The following is a 22,384-nucleotide window of genomic DNA, read 5'->3' on the forward strand; positions in this document are numbered from 1 at the left end:
AGTCAATGTAGTTCCCAGTGAAAAGTATCATAGAGATTGCCTTGTTATGTCTAATAATGTGTCCTGGGTTTTGGCTGGAGTCAATTTTAGCCAGAAGCTGTGAGAGTGCACAGCCAGAACAGCTGACAAACTTGCTAAAGGGGTATTCTGTACCATATTACTCCAGTTCAGTACATAAAGGGGGCTGGCCAGGGAGGAGGGACTACTGCTTGGGTATAGGCTGGGCATTGGGTCGATGATGAGCAAATTACATTGTGCATCACCTGCTTTGTATATTCTTTTATTAGCACTGATGATGATGATTTCCAATTCTTTTGCTGTCCTAGTAAATTGTCCTTATCCCAGCCCACAAGTTTTATCTCTTTCTTCTGATTCTTCTCCCCATCCCACTATTGGGGAGACGGGGTGGGGAGGAGCGAGCACATGGCTGCATGGTGCTTAGCTGCTGACCATGGAAAACATCAAAGTCTGATCTCAAAGAGAAAATGTTGTTGTTTATTTTGGGACATGAAAGGGTTGCAGTTTCACATGTCTTAATCCAGATGTCACGAAAGCTAAAGCTGAGGTTACTTTTGTGATCTGTTGTCTGAATTGCATGCTGGTTGTGAGCTATGTAGATCCTTTTATCTACCTGCAGAACACTTACTTCTGTTTATGCTTTTACCTAATAGTTGCAACAGCGGACAGTCCAGGTATGTCTACTGATCTGTTGGCATGACTGCGGGCTGGAGCAGTGGGGTTTTAGGTGAATAGCTGCATCTGGGTGGGCTGTGACAGCTGTAGGTTTCACAGTTGGCACTGTATGCCTTCTGTTGGCGTAACCGGTGGCGCGCGCGTGCCATGTCCTGAGCGTACTGGTGCTCCCGAAGAAGCTGCTGCTCCTCTTCTCTCAGTTGAACTTTGGTTTCTTTAAGGATTTTGGCATATTGGATGAGCCTCAGCAATTCCTGGCGCAGATGTGAATTCTCTGCTTTCACTTGTTTGATGTGCTGGATTAGAGATTGTATCGCTGCTGCTTCTGCTCTCTTGGTGAAAACCTGGGTCTTCTGATCAAAGTCCACCTTGCAGTCAGCCTTGGCCTGCAGAAATCTGCTCTTGATTTTGTGTATTTCATCTGAATGCTGTATCTTTGTGACCAGCAGTTCTTTCTTCAGCTCTTTAATCTTTTTCATCTGTTCCAGCTGAACAGACGGATAGTTGAAAGGCGACAGGTCTTCAACCTCCTTATTCATAGTAGAGTACTTAGTCTCCATATCCATCAGAGAGCTCCTTAACTCCTTCTCTTTTTCCATATACTGTGAGACGAGCTTCTCTTTCTGTGTCCGGACTTGAGACAGATCAGTCTGATTCTGGTCATTTAAGGTTATTATCAGATTCTGGCACTTCTGGCTGTGTCTTGTTAGGTAAGAGAGGTAGACATTGCTCTCTTCCTGATTCCGTTGGGCTTCCTTTTCTAGGAATTTATTTTCCTGGAGGAAATGATCCATTCTTCCAATGTATTTGTTCATACGTTCAGTGAGAATCTTGTATTCCTTCTGCAAGTATGATTTCCTCTCTTTGGCAAGTATTTCCAGATCACCTACTCCTTTGGATGTGTCTCCATTCTTGGTTATTACTCCTTGCTTATTTTTCCCAGCACGCACGGTGTCTTGTTTCATTTGCTTTGTCTTGGATGCCATATTCCACACTGGCAGGATCAAAGTCTGGCAAACTGTAACAGAATGAAAAATTACAAATTCTAAGTGAGCATTTATGCCACATGTATTACCATTGATTTTTTTTTTATTTTTTTTTTTTACCAGTCCTACCCTCTTATGTTCTTATGTGTTCAACCGATGACTCTGCAGCTAAAATGTTTTGCCCCAGATTTCTTCATGTCTGGCCTACGTCATTGAGCTGAAGCACATGCATTCATAGGTGTATTTGTGTTTTTCATTTCTTAACCAAGAAGTAGTGGTTCTGCAAATCTAAAAGCACACTTTTTTTTTTATATAAAACAACCCTTTTTTGTCATATAATGTGCTATTTTTGTAGTTTGGACTACGAAGTCAAATGACACTGGTGAATTATTATGGCAGTACATTGTTTACTGTCTTGCTGTAGAGTTGATCTTGTCCATAGAACTTCAGCAGCAAGTAAACACTGAGGTGCTAACAGAGGCATGCCCAAGGCTTGCCAATTCATAAAGCAAATTCTAAAATAAGTTGTCATGCTGGACTGGAATCTACTTGTAGAAAACGTTATGGACAGAAGCACAGATGAAGCCCTGTTCCTCCCTAAAAGTTAAGATTCCTGTATATGTGTTTGAAGAGACAGCTGTGTCATTTTCCTGGATTTAGAAAGTTAAGTCAGTATTATCTTACAAAATGAGAGCAGAAAAGGAAGTGTCGCAACCAGTTTTAACTTAGGGCTTCAGTGATCAGTCAAGGTATGTACTAATTTTGGAGACTGTGTTCTGATCCTTCCACTGCCTTAAGTAATACAAACATATGTTCTTGAACATCATCTTAACTATAATTTCATTTGACATGTGACACAGTTAACTAAATATTTATGAATACAGAGAGTCTGTTACTAAACCATGAAGCTAAGCAAAACTTCTACATGTCTTTTAGATACTTCTGAGGATGATGAGTCAGCCACTTCTCTGGGCAGCCTGTTCCAGTGTTTGACACCCCTTTTAGCAAAGCCATTTTTAATTCAGTGGTGCACTTGGCAGTGCTAGGTTACTGGTTGGACTTGATGATCGTAAAGGGCTTTTCCAACCTAATTGATTCTGTGAAAAAAGCCTGTCTGCTTGCTTTGTACCTTCCCTTCAGGTATAACTCTGCATTAATATAAGCCTCCCTTGCCTTCTCCCCTGCTTTGCAGAAAAAGCAATGGATGTAATCTATCTAGACTTCTGTAAAGCCTTTGACACCGTCCCCCACAACATCCTTCTCTCTAAACTGAAGAGAGATGGATTTGATGAGTGGACCGTTGGGTGGGCAACAAATTGGTTGATTGGTTGCATCCAGAGAATAGTTGCCAATGGCTTGATGTCCAGATGGAGATCTGTGACAAGTGGTGTCCCTCAGGGGTCTGTACTGGGGCTGGTATTATCTAATATCACAGAATAACAAGGTTGGAAGAGACCTTTGAAGATCGAGTCCAACCATTCCCATCCTGAGCTAAACCATATCCCTAAGTACCTCATCTACCCCTTTTTTGAACACATCCAGGGAAGGTGACTCAACCACCTCCCTGGGCAGCCTGTTCCAGGCCCTGACAACTCTTTCAGTAAAAAAGTTTTTCCTAATATCCAATCTAAACCTGCCCTGGCACAGCTTCATGCCGTTTCCCTTGTCCTATCTCCTGTCACCTGGCTGAAGAGACCATCGTCCACCTCTCTACAACCTCCCTTCAGGTAGTTGTAGGTGGTGATAAGGTCTCCCCTCAGCCTCCTCTTCTCCAGGCTAAACATCCCCAGGGGGGATGAATATCTTCATTAATGACATTGATGGTGAGGTTGAGTGCACCCTCAGCAGGTTTGCAGATGAGACCAAGCTGAGTGGTGCAGCTGACATGCCAGAAGGATGAGATGCCATCTAGAGGGACCTGGAGAAGTGGGCCCAAGTGACCCTTGTGAGGTTCTACAAGAACGAGTGCAAGGCCCTGCACCTGGGTCCGGGCAATCCTTGTCATCAGTACAGTCTGAGAGATGATGTGATAGAGAGAAGCCCTGCAGAGAAGGAATTGGGGGTGCTGGTAGAAGCTCGACATGAGCTGACAGTGCGTGCTCGCAGCCAAGAAGGCCAACCGTGTCCTGAGCTGCATCAAAAAGGAGTAGTATGGCCCACAAGTCAAGGGAGGTGATTCTGCCCTTCTGCTCTTGTGAGACCCCCACCTGGAGTAGCGCAACCAGTTCTGGAGTCCCCAGCATAAGAAGGATGTGGAACTGTTGGAGTCCAGAGGAAGGCCACAAAGATAATTAGAGGGCTGGAGCACCTCTGCTATGGAGACAGGCTGTGAGACAGTTGGGGTTGCTCAGTCTGGAGAAGAGAAGGCTCCTGGGAGATGATATAGCAGCCTTCCAGTACCTGAAGAGGCCTACAGGGAAGCTGGGGAGGGACTTTGAAGAAGGATGTGTAGTATTAGGACAAAAAGGAATGGTTTTAAATTGGAAGGGGGTAGATTTAGATTGGATATTAGGAAAGAAATCTTCACTACGAGGGTGGTGAGGCCCTGGCACAGGTTGCCTAGGGAGGTGGTGGATGCCCCCTCCCTGGCATTGTTCAAGGCCAGGTTAGATGGGGCCTTGAGCAGCTTGGTCTAGTGAGAAGTGTCCCTGCCCATGGCAGGGGGTTGGAACTTGATGATCTTTAAGGTTCCTTCCAGCCCTGGCCATTCTATGATTCTAAACAGTCCTACCTCTCTCAGCCTTCACTTAGATGATATATGCTCCAGTCCCTTAATCATCTTCATGGCTTTTTGTTAGAGACTCTCCAGTAGCTACATGTCTCTCTTGTAGTGGGGAGCGCAGAACCTGATGCACTGCTGGTGTGGCCTCACCAGTGCTGAGTGGGCGCTAGTGTTAGTGCACGCAGGCACTTACCCTTTCCATTGTCCTATCATTTTATCTTTTCTCCTCCCCAGCAGAATGCATCCCCTTAGGAGCTGCCTGATCTGATAAACAGCTGTAAACTGGGAGAGGAAGGAGTGAACTCTGTAGCAAAGGCACCCCCAACCCCCACAGGACAAACCTCCACTTACTTTACTGGAAACTTAAGGAAGGGATACCCCTGCTTCATCCTGGGAAACCTCAGTGGCCTCAGGGAGCAAGAAAAATGTGTTGAAATAACCTGGAGATACTCAGAAGTTGTCTGGACATGATCTTGGGCTACCTGCAGCAGGCTGTCCTTCTTCAATGGGGTGTTTGGACCAGATGACCTCCAGAGGTCCCTTTCAGCCTCAACCATTTATGATCCAGCATTTCCATGAAAGGGTGATAATGGTGCCCTGGATCCTTCTCTCATCTATGTGTATCATAGCAGTCAAAAGATGGAAGCTCATTTGTAGTGTGTCAGAGCTATCTGTTCTGCAGAGAATTAGGAGGGTAATGTGGAACGGAGTGCCAAAGACTAGTAAGAGAACTTCAACCAATTGGCCAGCTCTGGAATGGGTACCGTAGACATGAGGATAGGACCTCTGTGCTTATTCTTAGATGTACTCCCAGATTTCCTTAGCAAGAGAACATCATCCCAGATAAGAGCCTAGGGTGAAGAAACAGGCCTACTGCAAATACTCTAAGGCTTACTAGGTTGTTAGTAAAACTGGCCACAGTAAGATGCGCCTTTAGAGGGGCTCCTGTTATTTCCAACAGCACTGTTTTCTAGGAGGGTCAGAAATTACTGACAATAAATAAATAAATGAAGAAGTGCAGCAGCAAGACAGAAATCCATGGGTTTTCCTTTAGGTTCAAGATACTGGGTTTTCTTGTTCATCTTGCCTGTGTGGCACAGGGTCACACTAGTAAGTATAGGGTTAGGGTTATTGCTAAACCCTAAAAGCTTCCCGAGTCTGAGCAATCACTTAGAAGACACGTTTTGCAGCATTTGTGAGATACAAAGCGGAGGTGATGGAATAATGGTTGTGCCCTACATAATGCTTTTAAACATCCATCATCTTGATATATCAAGTTATTAAAAGATATTACATGATAGGAAAGTGTGCCTGGTAATTAGACATATGTTTTGTGATTTGAATCAGGCAGGGAACTGTTGAAATAACAGGAAGTAGTAATATAATTCTCCGAGGTCCCTTCCAACCCTAACCATTCTGTGATTCTAAGTTGGTATTTTAAAAAGCCCCACATTTTGTGCAAGCACTGACCTTTTCCGCTCCTGTGCTCCTCACAGATTTTCCAAGGAGCTGCCTTTGGTGTGCTGTGCCTGGTTTCCTGGACAAGCGTTTGCTGATAGCCAAACTGTGAACACAGCAGATTGGTGGTGTTTGTAAGCCTCGTGTGTCCATGGTGACGAAACATGTTAAGTCACAAGAGAAGCTCTGCAGTGAGATTCTCGCAGCCATTTCAATTCTCAGCATGGTTGTAAGGTCTGACTGTTGACGTACTTTGATACCTGTTGGCATCAGTTAAATAGAAGCACAAAGGCAGTTTGGCTTGTAGGAATGTGATTTATAGTGGCTGTGATGTTAACAGGGAAGCAGTCTCAGCCAGCTGTTAGGATGGGCTGAAGGAAAAGGTATGACTTAAGACGTGGTCCTCCTTGGAAGTTAGGTGCTGATATCTGCTTGGGCATTTCTGGCCCATATATGTGAGGTTTCTTTCCAGCAGGTTGGCAAGCAGTCCTGGGTCCCACAGAGTTAGGAAAGGGGGTGTGTAGGGGGGAATGTTTGTGACCTTGGAAAGACAGGTGCTAGAAAGGATTTTTGCAAATGGAGTCTGTATTTATGGAGTAGTTTATAATTCTGGAAAGGAAATAAATGTTTTGGGAGACACTTCCTGCATTTTGCAGAGAAAACGAGCTGATCCCCATGCAGGAGAAATACTGTTCTTTTAGGTGTGTAAGAATATACAGTTGATGGGACTCCCTCGGGGGGGCACATTTGGGGGGGGGGGGTGGGGCGCACGTAGGGGGGGCACTGTCAGGTGCGGGGATTCGAACACAGGGTGAGGTCACCCATCCGGGCACTGAACGAGGCGGTACCTGCTTAGCTTCCTGGACGGGGAAGCTGTGAGGTCACCGGGCGCTCCCTCCCGGAGAGGCGCCGGTTCCACCTCCCCGCGCGGTGCTGCCGCCTGGCGGACACGCAGCGGTACTGCGCCCGGGTGGCGCAGCGCAGGAAAGCCGCTGCGTTCTGCCTCCGTGCACACTCGCCGCGTTCCTGCGCGGGTGCGCGCAAAGCCCGATGCACTGAAGCTGCGCCGAGGAGCCTGCCCGTGCTTTCTGGGGCGACGATGTGCCCTGTCGGGATGCCGGCAAGTGTGCCGTGCGCACGCGCAGTAAGGCTCGCCCAGGTCCCGGCATCCGCCGCGGAGCGCGCGGAATTCGCCTCGGTTCTCGCCCAGGTCCCGGCTGCGTGCCGGGCGCTCCCTCCCGGCTCGGCGCTCCCTCCCGGTGAGGCTCCGGTTCCGCCGCCCGTCGCGGGGTCGGCCGGGGCCGGGCGGTCGGCGGGTCGCGGCGCGAGTGGTCGCGGCGGGCCGGGGGTCGGTGCGGGGCGCGCGGGCGGCGAGGCGCCGCGCCTTCCACCCCCCCCCAGCCGCGGCCGGCCTTCTGCCGGCGCCGGTCCGTGCCGGGACGTGTCTCCGCGGCGTCCGGCGGGGGGTCTGGGCCGGGAGGGGGGGCTCCGCGCCGCGCGGGCAGTGCGCGGAGGGGGTCGCGGCGGGGGCTTGGGGGTGCGGCCGGGCCAGAGCTCCCGTTCCCCGAGCAGCCGGCACGGGAGACACGGGGCACCGAAGGGGCCGGCGGGGCGGGGCGCGACTGGACTCTTCCGGTCAGTCTGAGCGTGTCCGGGCCGCGGGGCTGGCAGGTTTGGGGGGATTTGGGGGTTTGCGTGGGTCTGTGTCTCTCTCTAGTTGCGGCTTGTGGGTTTTCTGTCTCGCGGGGCTGTTTTGGCAGAGGAGGGCTTAGGGCTTCTCTTGTGGCTGCTGTGGCGTTCAGTGGTTATCGGGGGTTCTTGTGGTGTCTGGGGTTTCCGGGTTTGCTGGTTTCTTGGGCTCGGTGGTTATTTTGCTCTGGTCTTTTGTTGGTTTTCTGGTTTGGGTTTCTTTTCTGGTTTTAATTGGGTTTTTGGGGGTTCCGTGGCTCGCGGGGTTTCTATAATTTTTTATGGTAAATGAAAATGGAGCACAGGTTCTGCTCTGCCTTTTGTTTCCTTGTCAGCCTTTGTTGCCCTTGTGAAATGTCCGAGCCCATTGGAGACATTACTGTTTGGCTTGCTATTTGAGCTTTCTTCTTGGATACCTTGTACCCATTAAGTCCCCAAAAGTTTAAGAGTTGGGTGGTTACCCATCCAGAACCTGTTGTCCTTCTTGTGAGTCTTGGTCCTTCCCAGCCCTCCACTGACCCCTGCCCTTTCTTACTACTCCTCTGATTTTTTTTTTTTTTCCCCTTGCCTGTACTTCTCTATTCTACTGTCCTGCTCCCTTTTCTTCTCTCCCTTTCTCTTTCTTCATCTCCCTCTCCCTTTTCTTTTTCTCTCTGTGCTTTTTTCCTGCTTTCTCTTCCTCCTTTTTTCGTCTTCCATCTCTGTCCTGCAGGCCACTGCAGTTACTTTCCTTTTCCATCTCTTTGTCGTGATCTGCACCTGTCTTGTTTTCTCCAAAAATTTCTCTAGCCTGTTGTCTGGTGTTCTTTTTTTTTTTTTTTCATTCTATATCTCACTGTCCCAGGCAGCAAGCTGGCCCTTGAATATGCTTTATTCTCCATAAATGCAGGTGCTGTTGGCAGCAGTTCATGAAACGAGGGGCATCTCCAGCAGATCCTGTAGAAGACAGAGTTGCTGCCTGAGGAGAGCACGCCTCAAAGTGTGCATCGTCGGATTTGCGCTCGCTAGAGAGTATGGGACGAAGCTGGCATTGGCGTCCTGTCCAGCCAGTGTCAGGTGACACCCACTTTGCTGCGCACTGGTTACAGGAGGATCTAGAGTAATACAGATGTACTTCTCAGCGAAGGCAGCGAAGCAACACTTTCCTTTCAAACGGTGAGGCTGGTAAGGAAAGCGCAGTTTGTCTCTGACTGTCTCTATTCCCTTTGTCTCAGGGAGGCTGAATGAAAATGATGACTTCTTGACTGTGTTATCACACTGGGTGAGTAGGTGTGACATGCTGGAGCTGGATACTGAAGTTGAGTACGTGGTGGAATCGCTGGATCTGTGTTTTCTGCATGGAGAAGGTAACCTGTCATTCGTTTATTTTTCTTAAAATGAAGCAAAGGACTAGGGAAGGTGGGTTCTTCTTCACAGCGCAGATTTTGATGACATTGTTGGAGTAGAAATCCATCCAAGGGTGGTCCTAAAGTTGGCAACATCAGTAGCATAACAAGAGAGTCTCATGGTTCCGCTGTAAAGTGGAAGTACAGAAAGCTGTTCAGCTCGCAGAGTGCAGGCCTGTGTGACCTGGGAATCTACTGATGGACTCTGCCTTATGAGGTGAGATATTTTCGATCGAGCAGGGGGAGTCATCGTGACTTAACAATGTGGTAGCTACACTTGTGATGGGCTCCTGCAGTTTTATCAGCTCTCGGACCCCGGAAGGCCTTCATCCTCCCTCCGTCTCTAGGATGAAAAGGCAAAACATGCCATATGGTGAGGATGATTGAGTACAATTTTCTGCCGCTCCATAAATAACTTTGATACTTAGTATATGTTAGGAGTGCTTGTGGGAGCTTCAGCCTCTTCTCGAAGCAGTCACGTCTGTCTAAAGCGCGTGCTTTTAAAAACATCTGTGTGTTACATACATTAGGAACTAAAACTGCAGCTTGATTTTCCTCCTCTAGGGCTGATTTTTCATAATTGCTTCACCCCGGTAACAGAAACGGATAGGCCCTGTTTCGTCAGGGTCAGTCCTGACCTCGTTTAAATGCTGCTGCAAAGCTTCAGTGTTTCAGTTTGCAAGCTGTAAAAATACTTTGTTAAAGATAAGAGTGCTTCTTGGAACTTAAGTGGTAGAACCACCTTCTCAATGGTAGCTTTTGCTGGCTTGCTTTTGTGCAATGTACATCTTTGCCATTGTGATTTAGCGTGCCTGATTGGTTTAGCATACAGACATTGGCACCCGCTGAGTTGATAAACAGGTCTTTCTCACTGTGCCATTTTTCCACTTCCTTTAATTGTATCTTTTTCAGTCTGTAACCACAGTTAATGTCTTTTTTTTTTAAAAAAAGCACACTACAGCAGCTTGCTTTGTTCATGTGTTCAAAAGATGTTTGTGGTTGCTTTTCCCCCAGTTGTTGCTTGGTTTTTTTTCCTCTTTAAATGCTTTCTGAAAGGTAGAACTGCATTTCCTTGTAGGGTGCACTTAGACTTTTTCCATGTTATCGGAGTTGTAAGAACATGTCAGTTTCAACACAGAAAAAAGGTCCAGCTTTTGCCACGAGGCTTTTGCCATTAGGGTTTAGCCTAATGTTGCCGAGGAAGCTTTCTTTCTGCTTCCCTCTAAGCCTTACTGTAAAAAAGAAAAAAAGCTGTCATGGGAAAGCCGGTTAAATCGGGCTCGGACCCCAGATTGTCACCGGTTTAATGCAATGAAAGTGTCCTGACTGGACTGAAGCACCCTAAAACACTTTGCGTGCTGCAGCATAAGAATGCAGATGGCTTATCACGCAGTAACTTGGGGATCAGCACCGTTTGCTGCCACTGGCAGAGGCTTTTTTCTTATTCCTTCTGACTGACACGGCCATAGGAGGTGCCTGTTTTGTGGCAGTAGTGCAGCAGCACCATCTCTCGACCCTGCTGCCTCAGACATTGCTTAGCCTCACTGCATTTTGTTTCCTGGTTTTGCTCGGCAGGACAAGTCCTGTTTGGCTGTAATTGCAGGGTTAGAGTGTAATATGAGGAAAGGAGGGTGTTGGCTTAGGAATTTCTGTTCCGCTTGCCACAGTTTTGCCACCAGTATTGCAGTTGGCGAGGTGGCTGTCGGGCGTGGGAATCGCGGGGGTGAGTCTCAGTGTGGGGACAGGTTTGTTGCTGACGCTTCAGCTGTTGGGGTTTTTGAGTTGCTGATGTGTGTTTTCTCATTCTACAGAACCACCTTCATGTTGCGTTCCAGGGAGTGTACTGTGGATGTACAGGAAAGATCTTTCCTGGTGAGACTGTCTATAACCACCGAAGATGTTCGCCAGCTCTGCGCTGAGAAGTTCGAGGTGGACAAGCCGGCAGAGTGCAGCCCGTTTCTTGTTGTCGACGACACCTGGCAGCAGCTGACGGAGCATACCTGCCCTCGGGAAATGAAGGCTGAGTTGCACAGCTGTCCCCAACCCCAGGTCTTCCACTTTGTCTACAAATGTGTTAACAGAGATCTGTGTGGTGCCATTTGTCACAATGATGACTCCACGTTTTAAAAGCAGCAGCTCGTCGTTGGATTTCTGTTCCTCTTGTTAACGGCTGAAAACATCTTTGTTGGCTGGCATTCCTTAGGAGCCGAGACTGGTCTTAAACCAGGATTGCCCAGTAAAAATCCCTTAGCCACATCAGGCATAGCTTAGAAAACCCCATGTAAATCGTGCCCAGGGCCGGTTATGCAGACTATTCCACCAGCGTGTTTGAGCCAACAGCCACAAGACTCTGCTGCAGCATATCATATCGTGGCCCTCGGCAGGTTGTCTGCTGTGGTGTGCAAATGTCTTATTTTTTTTGCACCTGGCCTCTAGCCACATGTCATTTTGATTTATATATGTGTATGCTAGACAAGCATTGCAGTAAACTGGCTGGTGTTAGCTTGGGTTCGACTTGTCCCATTCAGGGCATCAGTTAACTCAGAATTACCTGGATGATTGATTGCATTCTTTCCTGGTTTTTTTTTTTTGTTTGTTTGTTTTTAATTACAGAAAATTGTGGGGGTTTATTATAGACATCTTGCAGCAGTTGCAGGTAGACTGTCAGGGTCGTCTTCTAAAAATATTTTTTCAGCTGTAAAGAATTCAGTAATTATGCATGTGATTTTAACATTCAATATACAAGAATAAGTCTCTTTCGGGTTTTGGCGTATTGCATTTAAGGTCTCTATGGTTTCTCCTCTTTTCCTGTTACAGGTGAGTTCTTGGGAGCTTGTGGTACCTGTAAGAAGGTCGTAGTATTGGCGCTGGTGATTTCATTGCCTTTATCTGAACTGGATGTACTGTTACCTGGGTTAGTGTTTCTATCCATTGGTTTAGACAGCCTTGTGGGTAGGAAGAGGAAGTTGAAAGAAAAGGATGTAGAGAAGGGGCAGAGAAAGAACGCAGAGAACCGAGTTTAGGAGTAAAATGTGTTAGTCTGTCTGCTGGTGCAGGCTCCTCTCAGAAAATGAGCCAAGGAGGTTGGTAAGGTGTTTGTAGTTTTACTGATTTTTTTTTTCTTTTTTCCTGGTTTTTGTGGCTATAGGGGTTGGGTGGGTTGGTTTTTTTACAGGGTCTGGGATTTGTGGGGTTAGTGTGGGCTTGTGAGGTTTTTCTGTTGGTTTGTTTTTTTTAACTGGGGTTCTAAGGGGGGGTTTTGGTTCTCTGCCTTTTGAAGGCTTTGGGGTTCTGTGGGTTGCGGGTTTGGGGGAGGGCTAGGGGCTTCTGTGGTGTTTTGAGTTCCCGCAGCTTTTCTTGTGGGGTCTGGGGTTTGTGTGTGTCTTTAATGGGGGTTTGTGGCTTCTTTGGTTTTTGGGCTTTGTGGGGGTTTCTAGTTTGTGGGAATTCTTTGGGTATTTTGGTTTGGTTTTTCTTAGGCTGAGAGGCTTTAGGAGGAAAGCCTGTTCTGAGCGTGGTGTTCTCCTTGTAACAGAAGCAGGGTCTCACTGTGGCATGCCAGCTGTCGTGGCTAACAAGGGAGCTTTTTTGTTTTGTGTTGTTATCAATATTACAAGAGTTCCACTTTGTAAAATGCTTTTGTGATGAGTTCAGGCTACGTCTTGCATCCATTGAAAGCAGTATTTACTGGGGCCGAGTCTTCCTGTTTGGAGCTGAGGAAGGAAGTATGGATTGAATAACAATGTATTGGTTTTTGACCTGCAGATGGTGGAAGAAAGTGAGGAAAGACTAACAGAAGAGCAGATTGAGTCACTTCTCCAGGCAGTCTACCAGTCTTCTTCCAGGGGATCCAGAAGAACAGCCAAGAGACTTGGCAATGTTGGCTGAAGACGAAGGTGACCAAACCTTGGAGGCATCTCAGCCCAAAGCTGGCAACGGTTTCGACAGAGGAGAATCGGCTGACAATTTTCTGGGTTATACTTGGCAGCAGTTTACTGTTGTATTGGACATTGTTGTAAAATGCCTTAGAATTTTTATTATTCAGAGGTGATGAGGGAACCAGTTGTTTCCAAGAAAGCGTGGCCAAGGCCACTGTTGTTGTGGCATCTTTCCATCGATGGGGCTGGCAGCAGCTGAGTCAGGGCGGTTGGCTCTTTTTGGGGGACTATGGGGTCTTTACAGGGTCTCTTTTTGGTGGGGTCTAGGGCTTTTGGGGGGGGGTCTCTAAGGGGGGGTGTGGGGTTCTTTGAGGGGATCTTTATGGGGTCTCATTTTGGGGGGGATGTGAGGGGCTTGGGGGCGTCTTTAAGGAGTCTCAGGTTTTTTGGGGGGTGGTTAGGGTTCTTTATGGGGTCTGTTTGGGGGGTCTGGGTTTTTTGGGGGGGCTCTTTGGGGAGTTGGGGGGCCCTAAGGGCCTTTTTAGGGGATCGTGGGGGGGCTCTTTGGGGGGGGGTGTGTCTCTGAGGGGTTCTGGGGGGGTCTCTCTAGGGTCTATTTTTGGGGTGTTGGGGGTTCCTTCGGGGGTCTTCTAGGGGGTCAGGGGCCAGGGTGGGGTTCGAGGGCTCTCAGAGGGGTCGCAGTAGAGTTGGGAGGGGGGTTGAATTCGCTGGAGGAGATGGGGGGTTGTTAATGAGCGCAGGTCAGCGGCAGACGGGTAATTAGTGGGGCAGGGGGAGCCGAAAAGGGCCGAGCAGAGGCGGAGAGATACGAGCAGAGGCGGAGAGATACGAGCACTGGCGGAAAGGCCCGAGCACTGGCGGAAAGGCCCGAGCGGGGATTCGAACACGGGGGTCCTCGGTGCTGCCGCCTTGCGGACACGCAGCGGTACTGCGCCCGGGTGGCGCAGCGCACGGAAGCCGCCGCGTTCTGCTGCCTCCGTGCACACTCGCCGCGTTCCTGCGCGGGTGCGCGCAGAGCCCGCTGCGTGCGGACTGCGGCCGGGCGGCGCAGCGCGAGCGGCAGGGCGCTTTAACGAGGGACGCCGCCATTGCGGGGCGGCCGCTCCCTCCCGGTGAGGGGGGGGTTCCGCCGCCCGTCGCGGGGTCGGCCGGGGCACTGTCAGGTCCGGGGAACCCCCGAAGGCGATGGGACTCCCTCGGGGGGGCAGATTTTGGGAGGGGGCGCGCGGGGGGGGGGGGTCACTGTCATGTGCGGGGATTCGAACACGGGGTGAGGTCGCCCATCCGGGCGCTGACCGAGCTGGTACCTGCTTAGCTTCCCGGACGGGGAAGCTGTGAGGTCACCGGACGCTCCCTCCCGGAGAGGCGCCGGTACCGCCCCCCCCCCTCCCCCTCGCGGGATCGCTCGGTGCTGCCGCCTTGCGGACACGCAGCGGTACTGCGCCCGGGTGGCGCAGCGCACGGAAGCCGCAGCGTTCCGAAAGTTCCCTCCCGGGGAGGCGGGGTTTCCTTCGCCCGTCGCGGGGTCGGCCGGGGCACTGTCAGGTCCGGGGAACCCTCGAAGGTGATGGGACTCCCTCGGGGGGGGTCAGATTTTGGGAGGAGGGGCGCACGTGGCGGGGGCACTGTTAGGTGCGGGGATTCGAAGACGGGGGGAGGTCGCCCATCCGGGCGCTGACCGAACTGGTCCCTGCTTAGCTTCCCGAACGGGGCAGCTGTGCTGTGTAGCCCCCCCCCAAGCTCGCGCCCCCAAACGGGGGCCCGGAAGCCCCCCGGCGGCCATTTTTCCGTCGGAGCCGCACGGAGATGGGCGCCGCCATGCTCGGAAGCCCCCCGGCCGCCTTTTAACCGCCGGAGCCGCACGGAGATGGGCGCCGCCATGCCCGGAAGCCCCCCGGCGGCCATTTTTCCGCCGGAGCCGCACGGAGATGGGCGCCGCCATGCCCGGAAGCCCCCCGGCCGCCTTTTAACCGCCGGAGCCGTACGGAGATGGGCGCCGCCATGCCCGGAAGCCCCCCGGCGGCCATTTTTCCGCCGTAGCCGCACGGAGATGGGCGCCGCCATGCCCGGAAGGCCCCCCGGCCGCCTTTTAACCGCCGGAGCCGCACGGAGATGGGCGCCGCCATGCCCGGAAGCCCCCCGGCGGCCATTTTTCCGCCGGAGCCGCACGGAGATGGGCGCCGCCATGCCCGGAAGCCCCTCGGTCGCCATTTAACCGCCGGAGCCGTACGGAGATGGGCGCCGCCATGCCCGGAAGTCCTCCGGCGGCCATTTTTCCGCCGTAGCCGCACGGAGATGGGCGCCGCCATGCCCCGCTCCCTTGCGGGGGAGTATATCCCGGCATGCCCCGCTCCTTTCCGGGGCAGTATATGCCGGCATGCCCCGCTCCTTTCCGGGCAGTATAACCGCGGAGCTGCCACGAGGAGCCTGCCCGTGCTTTCCGGGGCGATGAGGGGGCCCGTCGGGATGCCGGCGCTCCCTCCCGGTGAGGCTCCGGTTCCGCCGCCCGTCGCGGGGTCGGCCGGGGCCGGGCGGTCGGCGGGTCGCGGCGCGAGTGGTCGCGGCGGGCCGGGGGTCGGTGCGGGGCGCGCGGGCGGCGAGGCGCCGCGCCTTCCACCCCCCCCCAGCCGCGGCCGGCCTTCTGCCGGCGCCGGTCCGTGCCGGGACGTGTCTCCGCGGCGTCCGGCGGGGTGTCTGGGCCGGGAGGGGGGGCTCCGCGCCGCGCGGGCAGTGCGCGGAGGGGGCCGCGGCGGGGGCTTGGGGGTGCGGCCGGGCCAGAGCTCCCGTTCCCCGAGCAGCCGGCACGGGAGACACGGGGCACCGAAGGGGCCGGCGGGGCGGGGCGCGACTGGACTCTTCCGGTCAGTCTGAGCGTGTCCGGGCCGCGGGGCTGGCAGGTTTGGGGGGATTTGGGGGTTTGCGTGGGTCTGTGTCTCTCTCTAGTTGCGGCTTGTGGGTTTTCTGTCTCGCGGGGCTGTTTTGGCAGAGGAGGGCTTAGGGCTTCTCTTGTGGCTGCTGTGGCGTTCAGTGGTTATCGGGGGTTCTTGTGGTGTCTGGGGTTTCCGGGTTTGCTGGTTTCTTCGGCTCGGTGGTTATTTTGCTCTGGTCTTTTGTTGGTTTTCTGGTTTGGGTTTCTTTTGTGGTTTTAATTGGGTTTTTGGGGGTTCCGTGGCTCGCGGGGTTTCTATAATTTTTTATGGTAAATGAAAATGGAGCACAGGTTCTGCTCTGCCTTTTGTTTCCTTGTCAGCCTTTGTTGCCCTTGTGAAATGTCCAAGCCCATTGGAGACATTACTGTTTGGCTTGCTATTTGAGCTTTCTTCTTGGATACCTTGTACCCATTAAGTCCCCAAAAGTTTAAGAGTTGGGTGGTTACCCATCCAGAACCTGTTGTCCTTCTTGTGAGTCTTGGTCCTTCCCAGCCCTCCACTGACCCCTGCCCTTTCTTACTACTCCTCTGATTTTTTTTTTTTTCCCCTTGCCTGTACTTCTCTATTGTGCTGTCCTGCTCCCTTTTCTTCTCTCCCTTTCTCTTTCTTCATCTCCCTCTCCCTTTTCTTTTTCTCTCTGTGCTTTTTTCCTGCTTTCTCTTCCTCCTTTTTTCGTCTTCCATCTCTGTCCTGCAGGCCACTGCAGTTACTTTCCTTTTCCATCTCTTTGTCGTGATCTGCACCTGTCTTGTTTTCTCCAAAAATTTCTCTAGCCTGTTGTCTGGTGTTCTTTTTTTTTTTTTTTCATTCTATATCTCACTGTCCCAGACAGCAAGCTGGCCCTTGAATATGCTTTATTCTCCATAAATGCAGGTGCTGTTGGCAGCAGTTCATGAAACGAGGGGCATCTCCAGCAGATCCTGTAGAAGACAGAGTTGCTGCCTGAGGAGAGCACGCCTCAAAGTGTGCATCGTCGGATTTGCGCTCGCTAGAGAGTATGGGACGAAGCTGGCATTGGCGTCCTGTCCAGCCAGTGTCAGGTGACACCCACTTTGCTGCGCACTGGTTACAGGAGGATCTAGAGTAATACAGATGTACTTCTCAGCGAAGGCAGCGAAGCAACACTTTCCTTTCAAACGGTGAGGCTGGTAAGGAAAGCGCAGTTTGTCTCTGACTGTCTCTATTCCCTTTGTCTCAGGGAGGCTGAATGAAAATGATGACTTCTTGACTGTGTTATCACACTGGGTGAGTAGGTGTGACATGCTGGAGCTGGATACTGAAGTTGAGTACGTGGTGGAATCGATGGATCTGTGTTTTCTGCATGGAGAAGGTAACCTGTCATTCGTTTATTTTTCTTAAAATGAAGCAAAGGACTAGGGAAGGTGGGTTCTTCTTCACAGCGCAGATTTTGATGACATTGTTGGAGTAGAAATCCATCCAAGGGTGGTCCTAAAGTTGGCAACATCAGTAGCATAACAAGAGAGTCTCATGGTTCCGCTGTAAAGTGGAAGTACAGAAAGCTGTTCAGCTCGCAGAGTGCAGGCCTGTGTGACCTGGGAATCTACTGATGGACTCTGCCTTATGAGGTGAGATATTTTCGATCGAGCAGGGGGAGTCATCGTGACTTAACAATGTGGTAGCTACACTTGTGATGGGCTCCTGCAGTTTTATCAGCTGTCGGACCCCGGAAGGCCTTCATCCTCCCTCCGTCTCTAGGATGAAAAGGCAAAACATGCCATATTGTGAGGATGATTGAGTACAATTTTCTGCCGCTCCATAAATAACTTTGATACTTAGTATATGTTAGGAGTGCTTGTGGGAGCTTCAGCCTCTTCTCGAAGCAGTCCCGTCTGTCTAAAGCGCGTGCTTTTAAAAACATCTGTGTGTTACATACATTAGGAACTAAAACTGCAGCTTGATTTTCCTCCTCTAGGGCTGATTTTTCATAATTGCTTCACCCCGGTAACAGAAACGGATAGGCCCTGTTTCGTCAGGGTCAGTCCTGACCTCGTTTAAATGCTGCTGCAAAGCTTCAGTGTTTCAGTTTGCAAGCTGTAAAAATACTTTGTTAAAGATAAGAGTGCTTCTTGGAACTTAAGTGGTAGAACCACCTTCTCAATGGTAGCTTTTGCTGGCTTGCTTTTGTGCAATGTACATCTTTGCCATTGTGATTTAGCGTGCCTGATTGGTTTAGCAGACAGACATTGGCACCCGCTGAGTTGATAAACAGGTCTTTCTCACTGTGCCATTTTTCCACTTCCTTTAATTGTATCTTTTTCAGTCTGTAACCACAGTTAATGTCTTTTTTTTTTTAAAAAAGCACACTACAGCAGCTTGCTTTGTTCATGTGTTCAAAAGATGTTTGTGGTTGCTTTTCCCCCAGTTGTTGCTTGGTTTTTTTTCCTCTTTAAGTGCTTTCTGAAAGGTAGAACTGCATTTCCTTGTAGGGTGCACTTAGACTTTTTCCATGTTATCGGAGTTGTAAGAACATGTCAGTTTCAACACAGAAAAAAGGTCCAGCTTTTGCCACGAGGCTTTTGCCATTAGGGTTTAGCCTAATGTTGCCGAGGAAGCTTTCTTTCTGCTTCCCTCTAAGCCTTACTGTAAAAAAGAAAAAAAGCTGTCATGGGAAAGCCGGTTAAATCGGGCTCGGACCCCAGATTGTCACCGGTTTAATGCAATGAAAGTGTCCTGACTGGACTGAAGCACCCTAAAACACTTTGCGTGCTGCAGCATAAGAATGCAGATGGCTTATCACGCAGTAACTTGGGGATCAGCACCGTTTGCTGCCACTGGCAGAGGCTTTTTTCTTATTCCTTCTGACTGACACGGCCATAGGAGGTGCCTGTTTTGTGGCAGTAGTGCAGCAGCACCATCTCTCGACCCTGCTGCCTCAGACATTGCTTAGCCTCACTGCATTTTGTTTCCTGGTTTTGCTCGGCAGGACAAGTCCTGTTTGGCTGTAATTGCAGGGTTAGAGTGTAATATGAGGAAAGGAGGGTGTTGGCTTAGGAATTTCTGTTCCGCTTGCCACAGTTTTGCCACCAGTATTGCAGTTGGCGAGGTGGCTGTCGGGCGTGGGAATCGCGGGGGTGAGTCTCAGTGTGGGGACAGGTTTGTTGCTGACGCTTCAGCTGTTGGGGTTTTTGAGTTGCTGATGTGTGTTTTCTCATTCTACAGAACCACCTTCATGTTGCGTTCCAGGGAGTGTACTGTGGATGTACAGGAAAGATCTTTCCTGGTGAGACTGTCTATAACCACCGAAGATGTTCGCCAGCTCTGCGCTGAGAAGTTCGAGGTGGACAAGCCGGCAGAGTGCAGCCCGTTTCTTGTTGTCGACGACACCTGGCAGCAGCTGACGGAGCATACCTGCCCTCGGGAAATGAAGGCTGAGTTGCACAGCTGTCCCCAACCCCAGGTCTTCCACTTTGTCTACAAATGTGTTAACAGAGATCTGTGTGGTGCCATTTGTCACAATGATGACTCCACGTTTTAAAAGCAGCAGCTCGTCGTTGGATTTCTGTTCCTCTTGTTAACGGCTGAAAACATCTTTGTTGGCTGGCATTCCTTAGGAGCCGAGACTGGTCTTAAACCAGGATTGCCCAGTAAAAATCCCTTAGCCACATCAGGCATAGCTTAGAAAACCCCATGTAAATCGTGCACAGGGCCGGTTATGCAGACTATTCCACCAGCGTGTTTGAGCGAACAGCCACAAGACTCTGCTGCAGCATATCATATCGTGGCCCTCGGCAGGTTGTCTGCTGTGGTGTGCAAATGTCTTATTTTTTTTGCACCTGGCCTCTAGCCACATGTCATTTTGATTTATATACGTGTATGCTAGACAAGCATTGCAGTAAACTGGCTGGTGTTAGCTTGGGTTCGACTTGTCCCATTCAGGGCATCAGTTAACTCAGAATTACCTGGATGATTGATTGCATTCTTTCCTGGTTTTTTTTTTTTGTTTGTTTGTTTTTAATTACAGAAAATTGTGGGGGTTTATTATAGACATCTTGCAGCAGTTGCAGGTAGACTGTCAGGGTCGTCTTCTAAAAATATTTTTTCAGCTGTAAAGAATTCAGTAATTATGCATGTGATTTTAACATTCAATATACAAGAATAAGTCTCTTTCGGGTTTTGGCGTATTGCATTTAAGGTCTCTATGGTTTCTCCTCTTTTCCTGTTACAGGTGAGTTCTTGGGAGCTTGTGGTACCTGTAAGAAGGTCGTAGTATTGGCGCTGGTGATTTCATTGCCTTTATCTGAACTGGATGTACTGTTACCTGGGTTAGTGTTTCTATCCATTGGTTTAGACAGCCTTGTGGGTAGGAAGAGGAAGTTGAAAGAAAAGGATGTAGAGAAGGGGCAGAGAAAGAACGCAGAGAACCGAGTTTAGGAGTAAAATGTGTTAGTCTGTCTGCTGGTGCAGGCTCCTCTCAGAAAATGAGCCAAGGAGGTTGGTAAGGTGTTTGTAGTTTTACTGATTTTTTTTTTCTTTTTTCCTGGTTTTTGTGGCTATAGGGGTTGGGTGGGTTGGTTTTTTTACAGGGTCTGGGATTTGTGGGGTTAGTGTGGGCTTGTGAGGTTTTTCTGTTGGTTTGTTTTTTTTAACTGGGGTTCTAAGGGGGGGTTTTGGTTCTCTGCCTTTTGAAGGCTTTGGGGTTCTGTGGGTTGCGGGTTTGGGGGAGGGCTAGGGGCTTCTGTGGTGTTTTGAGTTCCCGCAGCTTTTCTTGTGGGGTCTGGGGTTTGTGTGTGTCTTTAATGGGGGTTTGTGGCTTCTTTGGTTTTTGGGCTTTGTGGGGGTTTCTAGTTTGTGGGAATTCTTTGGGTATTTTGGTTTGGTTTTTCTTAGGCTGAGAGGCTTTAGGAGGAAAGCCTGTTCTGAGCGTGGTGTTCTCCTTGTAACAGAAGCAGGGTCTCACTGTGGCATGCCAGCTGTCGTGGCTAACAAGGGAGCTTTTTTGTTTTGTGTTGTTATCAATATTACAAGAGTTCCACTTTGTAAAATGCTTTTGTGATGAGTTCAGGCTACGTCTTGCATCCATTGAAAGCAGTATTTACTGGGGCCGAGTCTTCCTGTTTGGAGCTGAGGAAGGAAGTATGGATTGAATAACAATGTATTGGTTTTTGACCTGCAGATGGTGGAAGAAAGTGAGGAAAGACTAACAGAAGAGCAGATTGAGTCACTTCTCCAGGCAGTCTACCAGTCTTCTTCCAGGGGATCCAGAAGAACAGCCAAGAGACTTGGCAATGTTGGCTGAAGACGAAGGTGACCAAACCTTGGAGGCATCTCAGCCCAAAGCTGGCAACGGTTTCGACAGAGGAGAATCGGCTAACAATTTTCTGGGTTATACTTGGCAGCAGTTTACTGTTGTATTGGACATTGTTGTAAAATGCCTTAGAATTTTTATTATTCAGAGGTGATGAGGGAACCAGTTGTTTCCAAGAAAGCGTGGCCAAGGCCACTGTTGTTGTGGCATCTTTCCATCGATGGGGCTGGCAGCAGCTGAGTCAGGGCGGTTGGCTCTTTTTGGGGGACTATGGGGTCTTTACAGGGTCTCTTTTTGGTGGGGTCTAGGGCTTTTGGGGGGGGGTCTCTAAGGGGGGGTGTGGGGTTCTTTGAGGGGATCTTTATGGGGTCTCATTTTGGGGGGGATGTGAGGGGCTTGGGGGCGTCTTTAAGGAGTCTCAGGTTTTTTGGGGGGTGGTTAGGGTTCTTTATGGGGTCTGTTTGGGGGGTCTGGGTTTTTTGGGGGGGCTCTTTGGGGAGTTGGGGGGCCCTAAGGGCCTTTTTAGGGGATCGTGGGGGGGCTCTTTGGGGGGGGGTGTGTCTCTGAGGGGTTCTGGGGGGGTCTCTCTAGGGTCTATTTTTGGGGTGTTGGGGGTTCCTTCGGGGGTCTTCTAGGGGGTCAGGGGCCAGGGTGGGGTTCGAGGGCTCTCAGAGGGGTCGCAGTAGAGTTGGGAGGGGGGTTGAATTCGCTGGAGGAGATGGGGGGTTGTTAATGAGCGCAGGTCAGCGGCAGACGGGTAATTAGTGGGGCAGGGGGAGCCGAAAAGGGCCGAGCAGAGGCGGAGAGATACGAGCAGAGGCGGAGAGATACGAGCACTGGCGGAAAGGCCCGAGCACTGGCGGAAAGGCCCGAGCGGGGATTCGAACACGGGGGTCCTCGGTGCTGCCGCCTTGCGGACACGCAGCGGTACTGCGCCCGGGTGGCGCAGCGCACGGAAGCCGCCGCGTTCTGCTGCCTCCGTGCACACTCGCCGCGTTCCTGCGCGGGTGCGCGCAGAGCCCGCTGCGTGCGGACTGCGGCCGGGCGGCGCAGCGCGAGCGGCAGGGCGCTTTAACGAGGGACGCCGCCATTGCGGGGCGGCCGCTCCCTCCCGGTGAGGGGGGGGTTCCGCCGCCCGTCGCGGGGTCGGCCGGGGCACTGTCAGGTCCGGGGAACCCCCGAAGGCGATGGGACTCCCTCGGGGGGGCAGATTTTGGGAGGGGGCGCGCGGGGGGGGGGGGTCACTGTCATGTGCGGGGATTCGAACACGGGGTGAGGTCGCCCATCCGGGCGCTGACCGAGCTGGTACCTGCTTAGCTTCCCGGACGGGGAAGCTGTGAGGTCACCGGACGCTCC

At 50.9% G+C, this 22,384-nt stretch overlaps 2 long non-coding RNA genes across 6 annotated transcripts; both read left to right on the forward strand.

Annotated features, from left to right (window-relative positions):
* Nucleotides 1–8,090: 8,090 nt before the first annotated feature.
* Nucleotides 8,091–13,006, forward strand: LOC311205925. Of its 3 annotated transcripts, none has more exons than XR_014618180.1 (4): nucleotides 8,091–8,894; nucleotides 10,745–10,982; nucleotides 11,751–11,847; nucleotides 12,699–13,006. It is a non-coding gene; the product is annotated as an uncharacterized lncRNA (long non-coding RNA). The 3 variants fall into 3 exon arrangements; XR_014618181.1 differs by lacking the exon at nucleotides 8,091–8,894 and adding an exon at nucleotides 8,915–9,559; XR_014618182.1 differs by lacking the exon at nucleotides 8,091–8,894 and having other exon boundaries at nucleotides 10,395–10,982.
* A 2,185-nt stretch (nucleotides 13,007–15,191) lies between these two features.
* On the forward strand, nucleotides 15,192–21,209 carry LOC311188541. Of its 3 annotated transcripts, XR_014617116.1 has the most exons (5): nucleotides 15,192–15,317; nucleotides 16,636–17,092; nucleotides 18,943–19,180; nucleotides 19,949–20,045; nucleotides 20,897–21,209. It is a non-coding gene; the product is annotated as an uncharacterized lncRNA (long non-coding RNA). The 3 variants fall into 3 exon arrangements; XR_014617117.1 differs by lacking the exons at nucleotides 15,192–15,317; nucleotides 16,636–17,092 and adding an exon at nucleotides 17,104–17,757; XR_014617118.1 differs by lacking the exons at nucleotides 15,192–15,317; nucleotides 16,636–17,092 and having other exon boundaries at nucleotides 17,806–19,180.
* Nucleotides 21,210–22,384: the final 1,175 nt, after the last annotated feature.

The sequence above is a fragment of the Gallinula chloropus genome (genome assembly GCF_964237585.1).
Source record: "Gallinula chloropus genome assembly, chromosome: 2".
NCBI classification, from domain to species: Eukaryota; Metazoa; Chordata; class Aves; order Gruiformes; family Rallidae; genus Gallinula; species Gallinula chloropus.